The 17471-nt window shown below is 36.4% G+C and overlaps 1 long non-coding RNA gene across 1 annotated transcript; it reads left to right on the top strand.

Annotated features, from left to right (window-relative positions):
• Positions 1-4388: 4388 nt before the first annotated feature.
• On the top strand, positions 4389-13772 carry LOC120588986 (uncharacterized). The gene is made up of 3 exons (XR_005649362.1): positions 4389-4742; positions 10828-10916; positions 13723-13772. It is a non-coding gene; the product is annotated as an uncharacterized LOC120588986 (long non-coding RNA).
• Positions 13773-17471: the final 3699 nt, after the last annotated feature.

Genomic DNA, 17471 nt, shown 5'->3' with positions numbered 1-17471 from the left:
CCCAGCCGCTGTGAGGGCTGCCAGATGACCTTCAGCTGACATTCATCCTTGAGGATTGCCTCCCATTAAAAAACAAAACAAAACTGCCTGATTCCGTCTTCCTCCTTCCAGGGAACGCCTATATCCAACCACCAATCTGTATAAGTGGAAAAAGGACTACCCTCTTGCCTCAACTTAGGACAACTTTAAAGAGCCATCCTAGGCCCCCTATGGGGTTGACTGAGCCCTTCATTAGTATAGTGTCACAGCTTCTTCTGCCCAATTGTGCTCCCTTCCCCCTTATCACTGGTATACCCTCAGAGCACTCCCTAATAAGCATCCTATTCATGAATCTGAATCTCAGTGTCAGCTTCTGAGAAATCCAACTTGAAACACCAAATGAACCCAAATCAAATGATTATGTGATGCATGATACTATATCATTGCCCAAGTGAGGGAACTGACTAAATGACTGAAAAGGAAGAAAAATGTACCACATGCTAAAATCATTCATAACAAAAACTAATGGTCTGGAAGTTCTAAGTGAGTTAACAAGATGGGAAACTTGAAAGCTGTGCTGGCATGATGTTGGGATGGAGACATGCGTAGCATTAGCTGGACCTTATGTTTCTGCTATCACTTGCTTAACCAGATACACTATTTTAGGAATACAATGACAGATAAATAAATAAAGTAAAATGTATATACATTAATATCTGAAAAAAAAATGCATACCAAAGTTTTGGAGGTCAATGTACTGGTGGCAAGGGGGACCTAATTAGCACCACTGTGAGTAAGGACACCAGGCCAGCAGTGGGAAGCATTCCCTTCTAGTTCTTCTGTTTTGTTTTTGTTTTTGTTTTTATAACATCTGAGGCTGTATACTCTCTGAATTCTTATGTTTCTAGAGATTTATAGTTGTGGCTGCTGTTTTACTCTTAAATAAATTCTTGTCTGGAGAAACATCAGTTAATGTCACAAGGAAGCCGTCAGATGAAGAACCATTGGAAAAGGTGAAAGGATCACTGTCAACGTAGAGAAAAAGCCCAGTCACTGAGATATTTGACAGTGCTGCCGAGATTAAAGGATGTGCTAAGTCTAGAGCAACTGAATATAGAAACGCCTTCCAATGCAAGAATTTCTATGACAGAAGATGGAGAATAAAAGAGCTAATAGGTTTATTCTGTGGCTCGATTGATCACTGCCTCTAACTTTTGTTGAATTGTTTTGAGAATATTTGTATGCATTCATTTCCCCCAAAGTCTGTGTATTTATTATTCCAATAAGCATATGTGGCAAAAGCGAAGAAGAAAATAACTTCAATGTAACATTTTTTCAACCTGCTATAACACTGACTCTACTTAATTTTTTTTATTTCTCATGAGAATATATAATTTAATTTGAACGTTTTCCTAACTTCTTTCCACTTTTCATAAATCTAACTAATGTGTAAATAAAAAGACAAGCATAATAGTGTAAAAAACCTAGCAAATTTTCTGAAATCTAACATATGTTACTTACCTGAACTTTCTCCAATGTTTAAAACTTGGCTCAGTACCACCAGATAAACAATAAAGCTTTGCGTTTTTAAATATAATCAAATGCTTAGATTTACTCTAAACGATTAACTGCTAGAGATAAGATGAAAATATTCTTCCCTTTTCAATGACTGTTCTCATCTGCTATTTATTAAGAGTATGAATTATTTAACTGCCCACCATAAGAAATACAAAACTTCTATGTATTGGTAGCAAGACTGAGAAATAGGATTAAAACTGTAAAATAAATCTGCACCTCACACAGATGTGTGATGGAGAATAAGACACACTGTCAAAGAAATTAATTAGATCAGAGTAATTTTAAAGCTTATATTCACAAAAGGAGCTCAAAACTAAGCCTGTGTACTAGAAAGAGCTAACTTGCTCTGTATAAGAACACAGAAAGTATTTTTCTTTTTTGTCTGAGAAAAAAAGGGGCCAGAGAATAAAAGATGAGAAAAAGGAGAAAGAAAGAGTGGAGAGGTGGGTTAAACAGCAAGGAACAGAAGCTGGATTTGTAGAAATGGCTAAGACACTTAAAAATCCAGAGGATCTAATCAGTCAAAAATGTTTGGTTTGTAAATTTCTCCTTATTCCCAAATTTTTAGTAAAGTCAGTTACACCCACGAAGGCCTTCACTGAGGGGTGTGTGAGTGGTATGCGTGTGTGCATGTTTGTTCAACAAAGACTGAATTCTATAGTTTATGGACTTGGGTGAGGAGAGATGCAAGCATACGATGGTGAACAAGTAGAACTCAGATCAAAGGTGAACTTGAGAAAGAAATTCCCCTGGGAATTTGCAGACTTCTTGCGGACAGCTTTGGACTTTTCACAAATCATAGCATGGGGGGCTTTAGCAAGTCTTAGATGTTACAGATTCACCACGGCTGTCATTTGGATTTCATATCTGAGCATGGTACATTTTATGATTTAAAAATTCATCAATACAAGTTCCAGCTAAATATAACTCTGGTATTCTCTGACTTGGCTTAACTTTGTCACATTATTTTTTCCCCCTTAAGATCAGCAATTGTTTGAGTTATGCTGATTCAAACTTCAATTCAAACCAGTGAAAACAACTTCTTTCTCTCACCCAGCTCCCTCCACTGTATCAAGAGGCTGATGCTAACTCCTCTAGCTAGACCTTAACTTAAGCCTTCTGTCCCACGTCGAAACCCAAAATCCTACCACCACTACTATCTTTCCATTATGTAATGTTTGTTCCAATTCTCTACAGATCTCTCTCTTTCTTCACAAACCCAGGTATTTAAGAAAAGCACACACTGTCTCTAATACAGTGAGTTTCTCCCTGGATACCCTCTAACCAAGGCAGAATCACTGCTGGAGACTTTCTCCTCGCCACGTACTCCTCCATTCCCTTTCTCCTCTTGGACCATTTGTTACTTATTGAATATGTCCTCTTTACAAATCTTTTTCAACTTTTAGAGATTTTTATCGTCTTACTTGCTATTGATAGGAACTGATTCTTTTCCTCCTGTCACTAAAAAGCAGTTTCCTTCTGAGAAAACTTTTGAACTGGGTTTATATTTGTTTTATCACAGGATCAGATTCTTGAAGCTGAGCAAATGATGGTAATTTGTTTTTTTTACCTCCTTTCAACTCTTCTCAACAAATAAATGACTAAAAATACATGGACAAAAACACCAAACTAGGATATTTTTCATAAGCTTTTAATTTATAATGTACTTGATCTAAGTATGTTTACTGTTTATACTGTACATATTGGCTGGTACATACTTTTTGGTTCCTCCACATTAAAATAATTTCATTTTTGTTTCTTCCATGCTTGATTTATAAAATATAGGTTCGTGTCAAGATTTAATTGAATGTAAATATAAATAAGGGAGTTTTAAAAATCGTACATAACTAGCATGTCTTTATTATTTGTTATCCAAACTGGGACCTTTTTAGAGTGAAAAGGGGTGTGAATAATTACCTTGGGACAATAGACTGTGCCAGGTGACTGTGCCAGGTGAATAATCCATATAATCTTCCAAAACTTATTTTAAGAATATGCACACTATGAAGTTCCTACGTATTTAGAAAGATTGGATTATACTATGCATAATTTTGTTGGTTTTTTTTAACATAAAATGAATACGGTTATTTCTTTGTCAGTAAGTACAGAGCTACATAATCATTTTAATGACCACAGTGACTGCACTTATTAAACGCTCTATTAGCTATTCTTATTATTTAAATTATGTTGGTATTATAGTCCCCTTTTAATAAATAAGTCAAAATTTATTTTTAAAAATACTATTTAATACATTACTACTTTTTTGCTACTATAAGCAATTCCATACTAAATATTTTTGCACCTATAAGTTTATACACTTTCTTAATTATAGTTAAAGAAGAGAAATTTTGGCATTAAAAGTATGTAGTTTTACAGCTGGTGGCCCATTCACATGCTGTTTTCTTAAAGATATCAATATACATGCCCATTAGAAACGTACGAATGCCAATTTTTGTATAACCTTGATAACAAATAAATTTTATCCATCTTTTTTTATCTTTTCCAATTTAATAAATAGAAATTGTACTTGTCAGGGTTCTCTAGAGAAACAGAGCCAATCAGATATAAAAATACAGAGAGAGTTTACCTTTCAACAGTATGGGTTTGAACTGCACAGATCCACTTATACACGAAGTTTTTTTCAGTAAATACAGTGGCGCTCCAAATCTGTAGGTCTCGCATCCAGGAACTCAACCAACCACCGATCAAAACAGTATTTTACCATTCCCAACAGCAGATTCCCCGTCACGGATCAAAAATACTGTTTTCAATCTGCAGTTGTTTGAATCTGCAGATGTGAAGAGCCCACTGTAGTTAACTTTTGGGGGGGGTAGTCACAGGGAGGCAGCACCCTTAACGCCTGCATTGTGCAAGGGACAGCTGTATATGGAAAGAGATTTATGATGAGGAATTGGCTCACGAGATTAGGGAGGCTGGGAAGTCCCGTGATTCGCGTCTGCAAGTTGGAGGCCCAGGGAGGCCGGGATTGTAGTTCCAGTTCAAATCCAAAGGGCCTGAAAACCAGAAGCATCTAGATCCGAGGGCAGAAAATAGATTTCCCAGCTCAGGCACGGAGCAAATTTTCCCCAACTCCTTCCCAGAGTTTCCAGGGTGAAACTAGAAACTGGTCCCCATGAGAGGAGGGCAAGGAGAGATGGAAGAAAGAGGCAGCCCACTCCAGATCTGTAAGTAGCAGGTTTAACGAACAAGGGAACTTAATTTATGAAGCTTGTCTTAGGCGCCACAAGACGAGTAGATCGCCGTCTGTCCCTCCCCCTCTTCCCTGCGCCCTCTTCCCACCAGAATCTTAAACGTTTACATAGAGGCTTTAACTGGGTTCGGTCACGTCGTATATGGTGCAGGCGGCCTCAACACTTTCTTCTCTTAAGGTTCTCCTTATTAATTATCACCTCTCCTTGAAAAGGGTAAGTCTTATATGGCCGTAGCCAATCTATTGGTATGTGTAGTGCCTAACATCTGCCCCTGTTTTACTTTATCTCAAATTAACCCTGTAAAAGTCTTTTGTGCATTAAAGTCATCCTTCCTTCCTAGGCAGACTGTTTTTCTGTATGCGTGTGGTTTTTTTTTTTAAATTTAGCCTGCATTTTTTAAGATATTTTCCTTTCACGTAGTCCTAGGAATGTATCTTTGGCATATGTACCTTTTCCAATGAAGCCAGCCACTTTACGCCGTACCTAGATACTTCCTGGAATACCAGACTGGGAAGGAATTCTGAAGTGCTTTTTAAACAACCAGGATCTAGAATCTATTGTGAACCAGAATCTCCGGTCCCTCATAGACCAAGTAGCCTTTTCACCCTGTATATGTGACTTAAGTATATTGTTTTTCTGTACGTTATGTATCTGTGTGTGTGTGGGGGGGGGTGTTAAATACAAACCGTTTACTCGGCAGAGTAAAGAAGAGTCTGCTGATCTCTTTAGATATGTGTTATTAGGAAAAGGGTTAAACGTTAATTGGAAGTTAGAGCATAAATACCTCTATAAAAGCTAGAAAATCCTTAGAAAATCTATTTATTTGTTTATCAAGAAGTAGTTCTCCAATTTCTGCCCAGCACCTAGAGTTTATAGTGTACATGAATTATGGCATAGTATTTAGTATAGGGATCCTATGAATTAGTATTTCAATGGGAGAATAATCATACAAAATACAATGTCAAAACCATATTTGAGAAAGCTATTTTTAGCCCTTCTAATTCCTCACTTAAGATTTAAGTAATATTGGTATAAATCATTTAATAAGAAACAGATTTTTTTTTCCCAGCAACTTTCTAGCTTTACTCCAAGTACAACTGAGATGAAATTCTGCCTAAGTGTCTATTAAAAAATAATGGGAAGATAGAAAGATTGCTTTAAAAGATTCACGTGGAAATTCAGAGTCAGCTGTTTTAAAATTTGTGAATAGTAGCAGTAATTTAACTTGTGATGGGGACAATTTTATTCCCATTCCCACGAATGCTAATGTTCACTTGCAGTTATTAAAATTAATCTGACTCAATTATATTCTGTGGGTTGTGTTCAGGTGTACTGATTGATAACAGCAACAAACATTAAGTGTGATTTTGTGATCTGTGACACTACACAACGATTAACACCAAATAGAAAAGTGTTGACAAAGTGTCTTTTTGACCCAAAATGCATAACCCATTAGGAATTAATGGTGATGATATTCTAAAGATAATGTCATTCATTTATTCGACAAATATTTACTGACCGTCTATAGAATCATGCTTAGAGAAGGGAAACTAATGTTTATTGAACACTTCAGTATATACCAAGAACTGTGTTAGGCTTTGTTACGCTTTTCTTATTTAATCTTCAAGGCAGCCACATGAGCATAGGTATTAGTATTACAGTTTTCGGATGAAAGTATACATTTATCAAGGTGGGTAACTTTCTAAAAGTCAAACAAAGGATAAGCAGTGGCACTGTAATTCACATTCGTGTCTTCTGTAATCCAGATTTCAGTTCTTTTCATTGTACCATGTTCCTGGTTACTGGATGGATTCCAAGAAGTATAAGACATTATTCTTGTTGTCAAAAGCTTGCAGCCTAATTGAAAAGACAAGATATGCAAATGGGCATTCATTCTACAAACATTTTGAAACCTTCATAATAAACAAGGTGTTATAACAGTGGAGAAAAATACAAGTCACTAGTAATTTCAGTTTATATCCCTTGCATCAAGAAATTCCACTGCACCCTATGGCTTTTAAGAGTAATGCAAAATCTACCCGCTGAATGAAAAAAAAAGAAAGAAAGAAAGAAAGAAAGAAATTAGTTTATTCTTTTATAGACAAATCATATCATTCATGTTTTAAAGATCTACTTCGATAAAATGCCCTCTTCTTCAAAGCTATTAATAATTAACTAAAGCATTAAGTTTTCTAAGAAGTGACCACTTTCTGATGCTTGCATACTTCATTAAGGTCTTGGATTTAACTTAAAACATAAGAGCTGTCCATAGACATGTATGTGGAAACCTAATTCATTCATTTTCTGGTTCTATCTTATGCATGTTTGTATATATGTGTGATCATAGAACATATTGTCTCATATTAAAATAGCTCAAGTTCTTTTTCATATGTCTCGTGGAGATCAATAGTGTATTCATTGTAATTCAAAGTCCTTATTTATATCTTCAAACTTGTTTCAATCCAAAGTTTTCCATCTCAGTGAATGAGCATCCAGTTGCTTAAGCCAAAAACCTAGAAGTCACCTCCGATTCCTTCCTTTTTCAATCCATGATTCCATCACCTGCATAATTCATCTGTACATCTTTCACTTCCTTATGTCCACAGTATGTACCACAAATGCATACTTCTCTCCATTTTCACTTCCTCCACCATAATCCACCATACTACCGTTTGATATCCGATTTATGGTAATAACTACCTGATGATTCCGCTCCTATTTCCACCCCATCCTATATCTTCTCTACGCTTTAACCAAATCAAATTTTTTTTCTTTAAATTATAATTCAGATCTTGTCTCTTCTCTATTCTAACACTTAATACCATTCAATTCATTCATGTATTGATTGCTTTAACAATAGCATCATCTCAAACTTTTTTCTAGTTTGTTTTTACACTTTCAGTGCTAAGATCCTCTCCTTCTGTGATGTTAGGAACAGCAGTATGATATCCCTAGCTAAGGTACAAACACTCCATGAAATCAGGCATAGTTACTCGCAACTTACATTTCAACTCTACTGGGAGCCGGTACTGTAGCAATAACAGAGGACTTCTCCTTTGATTGTTTCGAGATAGATTCAGGCTGCAATTCTAAGATGTTCTTTGACAGTTTGTTTTTTTCTTCAATACAAGCATTTTCTCAGCTCACCTTGGTTCCAGAGACTGAAATATCCATCAATCCTGGAAGGGGAGGGGAGGATACATATATTTTAAGGCAGGATATACTCCTCAAGAAGATATTTTAAGCCTACTTTAATGCATTGATCCCTTTCGAGATGAGAGCCTCTTGACACTAGAGATGAAATGTTAGAGGATTGTTAGGTCCCTGCGGATTTCATAGGATCCCTGTACTCTTTCCTGGAGTGGTTTGCTCGGAGGTCCAGTGCTATGTGAGCAGAGTCACTTCCTGATAATCCTTGGGAGGTATAGCAGTATTAGAATGTTGAAGAATAAATTCTCTCAAGAAGGATGAATGACCAAAAATGATCGGGTCAGAATATGATATGGGTACTTTTATACTGGGAAGCATTAATTCACAGAGAAAATGTAAGCCCTGTGATCTTCTCTTTATATCTTTAGAGATATAAAGATTGACTCAGTAACATCAGATTTTCTGCCCAGAATCCACAAGTTTTGCAAACCTCTCATTAGTGAGAAGCAAATGATGATCAGTTTAATGTAACCTGAATAAAGATTTTTATGTTGCATTTTCAACACCATGTGAATTTTTACTAGTGAGTGGCTTGATGGTTATTTTGAACACAGAGAGCATTCTTACAAAAGTCATAACAAAGGTATAGAATTTTGAATAAAATCATCAGGGTAGAAGTACAAAAGTGAGCAAAGGAATAATGTATTGTTACATTTGTCAGTTTGCTTATTTATTTACTTGGGATATTTTGACTACACACAGAGAAGGTAAAAATAAAAGTGAGATCAGAAACCAAAACGAGAGTGGAATAATTACAACATTTAAGCCTCCAAAACAAAACAGGAAAGGGGGCTTTGCATATAGCACTTACATGAGTTTTATTATCTGATTAAAGAAAGCTTACAAGATTTCACTAATGGCTAAACATAACTTATGGATATTTTTCTTTAACAAATGTTTTCAAAATGCAACAGTAAAAACCATGGACTTTAGAACACAGTTCCTGAGTTCAAAGCCTCAAGTCTTCCTTTGAGACTCAATAGCTACATCTGTAAAGTTACAATAACAATGATATCTAGCTCATAGGACTTTTATAAAGATGAAAAGAAAATTAAGTAAAATGTAACGTACCTTTTAAGAAAAACTGTACTATAGATGTAAAGAGTTTAAAATAATTGTTGGCACATAATAAATACTACATGTGCTGTGAATGATGATGATGTTGATAATGATGATGATGATGATGATGATGATGATTACAGAAGAACTTATGATAAAAATAACCAGTTTCCTTCCATAACCTGCTTCTGCCCAGTCTACCTCCCAAGAGTTCCCTATTTTTAATTATTTCCAGGTTTATTGCTTCTGATTATTAATTTCACAATGCTAAATAACAGCCTAACATTTGGTTTGTCTACTGACAAACCTACCTGCACCTTCTCTTCCCGGATTCCCATGTCACTATTCTCATTCCTCCACTGAGCAACTCTGAAACTTCAAGGAGTGTATCTCTTAACATTTGTTACTTATTCGTTCAACAGGGCAGTATCCCTTGACTCATAGGTTAAGGATAACAAGTCATATTAAGGAAATTGTCTTTAACCATAGCTCTACAGAAGCTGAAAAAGCATGGGCTATCCCACAATTTTTATATTAACCTCTCATAAATAATAATGACATATTATCAGATCATTTTCTCATGAAATTTCTGCAATACCCAAGCTTTCTATATTAAAAATGCTTTGCTCTCTGGTGATGTGACCTGATAGGAGAATTTTATGAGAAACCAGAGAAATAGGTGAGCTTGCTCAGTTTAGCCATGCTTTTGACAGGAAACAGATTAAGATTCTAGTGTAAATATTATTTGTTATTGATTGAAGGGAAATGCATATGCTTCAATGGCCAAGCTTTCACATGGAACTCCTAACATTCTGCGTCAACAAGAGAAAGGATCTGAAGTGTACTGATGTTTACAACTTGCTTCGAGATGCATGGAAAATAAGCTGAATCCATGGATGGGCAGATGGATAGATAAAAAGATGTGTATATGATAAAGCAAATATTATATTATATTATATTATATTATATTATATTATATTATGTAATATAATTAATTAATATAAACAATTACAGCATCCAGGTATTAGGTATACAGATGTTCACTCTACAATTCTTTCAACTTCTGCATGTTCCATAATTTCTATCTTGAGATGTTGGGGAAAAAATAGAAAGTCATGATTTTCTTCTGTTAGCATTGATAATGCATGAAGGTAGTGTGTATGGGTGCAGAGCTACATGGTTTTTCCAGAGGAAAATAATTAACCTGTTCAAAATCTGCATTATACACTCTGAGGCCCTAAAAAGTCTTCATCATAATGTCAGAATGAAATATCTCTGTCATGAACATATTTAAGATGGACATTAACCATTAACAAATTTGATAGTTAAAGAAATCCAATTGGGTATATCATTTTCAATAATGTTGCCTTCTAGTAACCTCCTAGAAAGATGAGCTTGCATCAAAATTTACCCTTCCCCCAAATTGCATGTATCAACCTGTGAGGTAGATTTTCTTAATCTTATCTCTTCAAATGTTAGATAGTGTCAGGAAAGTTCAATAACTTGAGATTTAGCTTCATATTGCCAAATGAATATTTTCTGAATCCAGGTGGTGAAAAGAGCATTCCAGAAAAAAAAGCTTAAAGCAAGGCATAGAAATGTAGAAATATGAGGCTTATTTAGCAAATGACAAGTAGCTAAATATGGCTGGAATAAATAAGAGAAGAAAATAGGTCTGAGAAGGTGAGAAGGGTCACAATGAAAAGTCATGATCAGTAATTTAGACTCCGTTCCACAGGAAATATGAAACCATCAAATGTTTTTCTTTTTTTTTTTTTTTAATCAAAAGGGCGTGACTGGATTAGTGGTTTAAAAAAGTAACTATTCTGGAATAATGGCGAATGGACTGGAGATAAAGTGAAATTAAAGCCACAACAGGTTAGTAAGAAGTTGTTCTTTTCATTCCTTTCTTTAACCTCCCACTATCTCACTCCTCATTTTCTTGGCTTCTTTACGTCTATGTTTTTAGTGAAGACACTAGTACCTATTTATTTGTGCAAATATGTGTGCGTGTATGTTACCAGATCGAGCCTCAAACATAGGTGTGTGACAATCCCCGCAGGAGCTTGTAAAAAATGCACGTGCCACAATCCCACTCCAGAGCTTGAAACTACTGAAACAGCTCATTAACGAGACATTCTGAACATGACTAACAAGCATATTACACAAAACGGTGTACCTGTAAATGAACTTTTAGCAAACAATCCACTGATCATTTCATAAGGGCAACATCTGTCCTGCCTTTGGCTTGATGTTTCATTGAATTTTTATGAAAAGTACAATTTGATGTCTGATTTGAGTTACCTCAAAAATTAGTGCTTTAAAGAGATCTGCCTGAGGGATTCCCATGTAAGAATTAACAATGACTTCATTGTCACAGTGAGCTGTCATTTAAAGTCTTATCACAGGAGAGAAAACAAAGCCAACTGCCATTTTTTGGGAGTCCATGGACTGAGAAACTTGCACCTGGATTACTCTGTTTTAACAGTAGGAAACTATGAAAGTCTAAGCCCCTTGAAGATAGGGTGTCATTGTTGACATAGACAGTAGCCTTGCTACCTACTGCTGTTAATTAATGCCATCCTTGTTAGGAATGACAAATATGCATCCTTTCGATATAATGTATCTACTCATTCTTTCAATTACTCATTCAGTTTGTCAATGCCCCTGAAACTTTTTATTTATATATATATGTTTATATATAGATATAAACATATATATTTAAACATATATATCATATATATGTTTATATATAGATATAAACATATATATGTAAACATATATATATGTAAACATATATATATCAGAAAGATTTAATGAGAAATAAAATTGGCAAGACAAAAACTCAGAAGACTGGGACTTGCTGGGATGAGATATGTGTGCCTAATTTAGAAGAATTATTTAGTTTCGTTAAAAAAATTGACTTACCACTACACAATAAAATATCTCCCTCGGCCAGCCCGGACCCCAGGAAGTGGGTAGACCTTTTCCAGTTTTAGGAAATGAGACCTGGCTATGTAACTATCACGTACTTATTAATAGTGATTAAACCTCATTCACCATGAGTATTAGAAATGATGGAATTACACCTTCAGGAGAAAGACGCTTCAAAGATACCTGACTCGTGGTGAGTAGTCACCTGAGCAAAGTGAAATGTTGTTCCCTGTAGGTGTAAGGGTCCCAGGCATGTGGTGCAGTGAAGCACAGAGTGTGCTCCTGGACATTCCTTCCACCCGGAAGTGCAGACTATGTCCCCTTCTCTTGAGTCTTGGAAGAATGTGAGGGCTGTTTTGCCATTAACTATCAACAGAAAGTGATGCTGTGCCAGGTTTTGGGCCCATGCCTTAGGAGCAGCTTCTACCACCTGTCCCTGGGAACACTGTTGGGAGCTAGAGTGCTAATTACCCAGAAGCCCTTCTGCTAGGAGAAATCCCAAACCAGCCACATAAAAGGTAAGACAGTGGGAGAGACAAAGACAGAGAAAAGGGGAGAGTCTTGGCCAAAGCCCAATTGTTCCAGATTCAGCCATTTGAGTTACATCGGCAGAAGCAAGTTTGGAAGTACTGTGCTCCTCAGCAGTAGATAACCAGTGAGAGTGGCCATGAAGCCATGGCCTGCAGAGATCAGACAAAGGACTCCTATGGCCGGACCCATGGAGAGAATGATGCTCCAAGGGAGCTTTCTACCCTCAAGAAGGTCACTGAGGCCCAGGCAAGGAGCATGACAGTAGTGACCACCACAGCAAAAGACCACATCCCTTCCCCATGCATTGTTTAATCCAAGAAATAGGAATGCATCCTTGAAAAAGGACTGTCACTGCACTGCCTGACACCCTTAGTGGAAAAAGACATGAACTAGGTTTAATTTAAACAAAAATATTATATCTCATATCTTAGTATGAAGCAAAACTCATTGGTTAGAAATGGACTGAATTGTCTCCATCACTTCTTTGAAAGACAAACTTGGAACAACCATTGAGACCCTCAATGCCCTTTATAAAATGGAAATCCCTGCCTTACCAACCTTAGAGAGTTATTATAGGATCAGTAAAATAATGGACATAAAATCACTTTGAAAACTATAAGTAATATGTGTGTACAATAAATAACTAAAACTATGATAACCTAATCACTGCATTATATGGTCAAATATGTTTTGAAACAAAGGAAAAGATGACCTTGCTTGTATATATGTATAGTGCACACACATACATGCACACACACACGTACATGCACACACACACATGTGCACTAGTTGTCTCCTTGGACAACTCTATACCTCAGTGCAAGCCTCCATACCCCATAGACACATGATGAGCCTAATTGACAAAATAACCTCAGAATTAACAGGGAAAAGGACAGGGGAGGGGAGGTGGAATCCTTTCTTTGTTAGCACCAAGCTGGGTGCTTTTTATTCATTTATCTCATCAAACCATATAATCTAATATATTATTATTATTATCCCCTTTGTACAAATGTGGAAATTGAAGCATAGGTAGGTAAGTTACTTTGCTCAAAATCACAGACTAGTAAATGCTAGAATTGGATTTAGGCCCCAGTATGTTTAAACCCTTAAACCTGTGCTTTCTCTTTCTATGCCTTGTTGAACAAGATAATAATAATAATACAGAACATTGAAAAGTTTTGCTTTAAGCCTTGCATATATTTTTTCTGTCCAAGTACAGGTATCTCAAAGTCCCACAATATCGCCATGACAACTGATCCAACTCAAGGTTAGTTTTCCTTTAACATGTTTCAAATTACCTTTGTGGTTGGGATGCACCAGAGTTTGCTGGCCTTGTGAATTAAACAGAGTCAGTCAGAATGATGAGTAAACTAATTTCCACTAAACATCTGGACTCATCAACTTTTGATGTGCAGATCTGGATTTCTGGGTTCAGCCAAATGTAAGGAGAGCCTGACAAGGATTGAACTGAGCGCTATGTAAGAAATGAAGGTTGAAAATAGAACAGACAGCTCAGCATCCTGTTAGACAAGACAAGCTTGCTATTTTCCTGACTGTTCCCTTCCTCATTCTTCCTACCAATACACAAACCCATCTGGAATCCTGGTTGTGCTGTCCCCTATGTGCATCTTTCAAGGTTTAACCTTTACCTGCTAAACTACCCCTTCTGTCTGTTTATCCCAGAACACCCCAAAGAATTCAGCTCTGTGATTCAAAGATAGCCTCTCTCCATCAATCCTGCAGAGGGTGTAGATGTATGAAAGAGAGAAAGTTTTAATTCTATAACAACAAATACACTCTGTCTTAGGATGGTGGATTAATGAAACAGCTTGTGTACTTCTACTGAATAATTAGAGTGGAGTTTGTCTAAATAAGTTTGAAGGTAGGTGCTAATGAGAGCTGAAGAGCTATGCTTCATAAGGAGAAATTTTAGAGGGCTAAACTGGGCAGAAGAGAAGAGAGGAAATGAAAGGAGAAGATTCCATGATGTGCCTCTTCCCCCATGAACTCTGTAATCTTCAAAACATCTAATAATTTTTCAAAATGTTCCACGTGAGTGAAATTCTCATAGAAACTAGTGGAAGAGTTAAGTTTTGTGTCTGGGCTGATATGGAGCAAAACTATATGTGCAAAAGCTGGAGTAGGAAGCATCATGGACCACAAGAGCAGATGACTTATAAAATATAGACAAATCTTTAGACTTCCACAGAACATAAAATGTGTAGTTAAAAGCAATGTTAACTAGCCCCTTAAGAGTAAGAGTACCCCACATTAGATATGGATGACATAGGATATGTATAAGATTTTTTACCCATTCATCTTTTCATTCATTTGTTCATTCAACACCTATTGTGCTCACTATGCCAGACAATCTGAGTAGAGAGAATAAGTCATAGTTCAGTGCTGCTCAAACTTGTTCACATAAAAATTACATGGTGACTGCTGAAGATGAGGATTCTGGAGTTTTTCTCCACATCTCCAATTAATCTGATTTAATGAGTCTAGTGTGGAACCTGAAAAACTCACTTGTTGCCTATAGATGTCACTTTAAAAGAATATAGACCTAATCTTTCTTTCAGGAAACATAACAGCATAGTAGGGAAGATAGATAAATAAATAAAAACAATTATGGTAAGTATTGTAGGTGTTGTGATTGTTGCATGTACAGTAGAGAAAACAAAAGAGAGACTACTTATTTCTTCCTGTGTAGAGGACTTAAACAGGGGATGACACTAAGGCTGATATTGAAAATTGACTAGGAGTTGAACAAGGGTGAGAATGAATTTTTAAAGAGGAGTAGCACAAAGCAATATGGAGGCATGAGTTGGCACAGAGAAATGTAAGATGTTGAGAGTAGTTGAATCTGGAGTCAACAAAAAATGCACCAAAATATGCTACTAGATGAGCATGGGTGAGATTGGGGAAGACTTTGCCTGCCATACAGGGATCTGGGCAATAGGGGAATCATTGGAAGAATTCGCAAACGGTGGGCAGAAGGGTAAAATAATTCAGCTTTCACATTGGACACTTAATATGGCTACCAAGTAAGAAGACAGCACTGAATCATGGCTGAACGAGAGCCTGAGAAAGCTGATTCTGATAAAATCTTTAAGTCGTGAGGTGCAATTTCTTGGAAGATAAAAAGAATCTCTGAGTCATCAGTAAGAGAGCAGTAAGAGCATCCTCCCCGACTATGACCCCAAGAGTATGAATACATTTCTGCTCGGCCCGTATTATCATCTGGAGTAGGGAATGGTGGGTTTCATGAGTGTCATGTGGACCACCAAGTAAAATTATATTTCTTGTTATTTGTCTCATCAATAGACTCTTCAACCCTTCCAGGCTTCTCCGGCATTCCCCTGTCCATCTTCAAAAGCTCGAATTTCTAAATCTGAAGGCTGAAAGGAGATCGATGATCTTTCATTTTGTTCTGCTTGTTTTCACTCCTGCTCTCCTCTGTACTTCACCATTCTGGAAGTTTGTAGCCAAAAGTCTGACTTTCAATCTACGGGTTTGCAAGTTGAATTCAGTATTTATATAATGCCTAGAAAGTCACAAGTCCCATAGTCATTCTGAGTCTGAATCTGATGTCAAATCATGGCTAGACTCACCCATGTGAGGGACCTACAGAATTAGTTGGAATTGGATAGTATAGTTATTTAGGTTAAAGGGAGGAATCAGAGATAAAGATGGCCATGTTCCATTCATTCTTTAATTTGTACTAAATATCAATTGTTGAGTCTTTATTCAGAGTCGAATGTCATCCTAAAAGCTTGGCTAAATCAGTTTGATTTCCAAAATATCCTACTTGTACTTTTATACCCAGAAAGACTTACGTAGGTATATACATGCATTTCTATTTAAAAGTGGGCAATCTGATGTCCTTTAGATATGGACTTGGTAAAACCTTATCAGTCCTAGTGAACAAACAGTAATTCAGCAAATGATTGAACAAAACAATAATAAAGACATGAAAATAAATATTAGCACCATCCTAAGTGAATATATGTAAGTAGCATGCTACCGCTCATTTGAAAGCAAAACTTTTGGTTTTATACAGTTGAAAATCATCTATTTAATTACAGTAACATCAGATAGTGGAATTTAGGATTAAAACCAAAATCAGAAAACAGCATATTCCATCTTTCCTAATGACAAATTCTATAATAATAATAATAATAATAATAATAATAATAATATTGGTAGTTGTAGTAGTAAGTGCTACCACATTTATTAATCACCAAAGAGCTCGAGATTCTTGCTCAAGGTCCCACAGGTGTTGCATGGTAAAGCCTAGCTTCCAACTCAGGCCCATAAGATTCTAATGAGCATATACTAGCCATTTGCATTATCTTTCCTTAACTTCTCTGCCTCCTTCCAACTATAAGGATACCCTCTTGACATTCCTGCATATTAAGTTAATGAAGTCTGAAATTAAAGACTGGACATTGAGGGGCATAAAGTTTTGTCTTAAAAATTTGTCTTCAAACTCTCAGTAATTGGAGCTTCTTTCTCGTATTTGCTTGTACAAACTCCCATTGCCTTAGGATTATTATAAGGGATGCTGTGCATTGCTATCCAGAATAGGCATAAGCCTTTGGGTGACACTTGGAATTGGAAAATTCAAACAGTCAACCAGGTATAAAATGGCAGACTTATTCTTTTACTTTAGAGTATGAACTATGATGCAACTGATATGAGTACAGGAAAAAATCAGGATCATGTGTTTCTCAAACCTGAGTCACAGGTGTGAAGAGTGACATTGGATGAGAACAAGATGCACTCAGGCTATGATCCTAAGACAAACCTTCCTGATATTTCAAGAAGAAGATTCAGGAGGGGAAAATACTAGCGGCTTGCCGCTATATCAGTATTTTTCTCAGAACGACCTCTCACCTCTACAAAGTGTTTTTCAAACAAGAAAAACTGGTCTCTTGTCCTGTCTTAGCCCTCAGTCAGCTCTGGGAC

This window comes from Pteropus medius, unplaced genomic scaffold, assembly GCF_902729225.1.
Source record: "Pteropus medius unplaced genomic scaffold, Ma_sr-lr_union100, whole genome shotgun sequence".
Lineage (NCBI taxonomy): Eukaryota > Metazoa > Chordata > Mammalia > Chiroptera > Pteropodidae > Pteropus > Pteropus medius.
The sequence above is the reverse complement of the archived record's forward strand: the minus strand, read 5'-3'. Positions and strand labels throughout refer to the sequence as shown.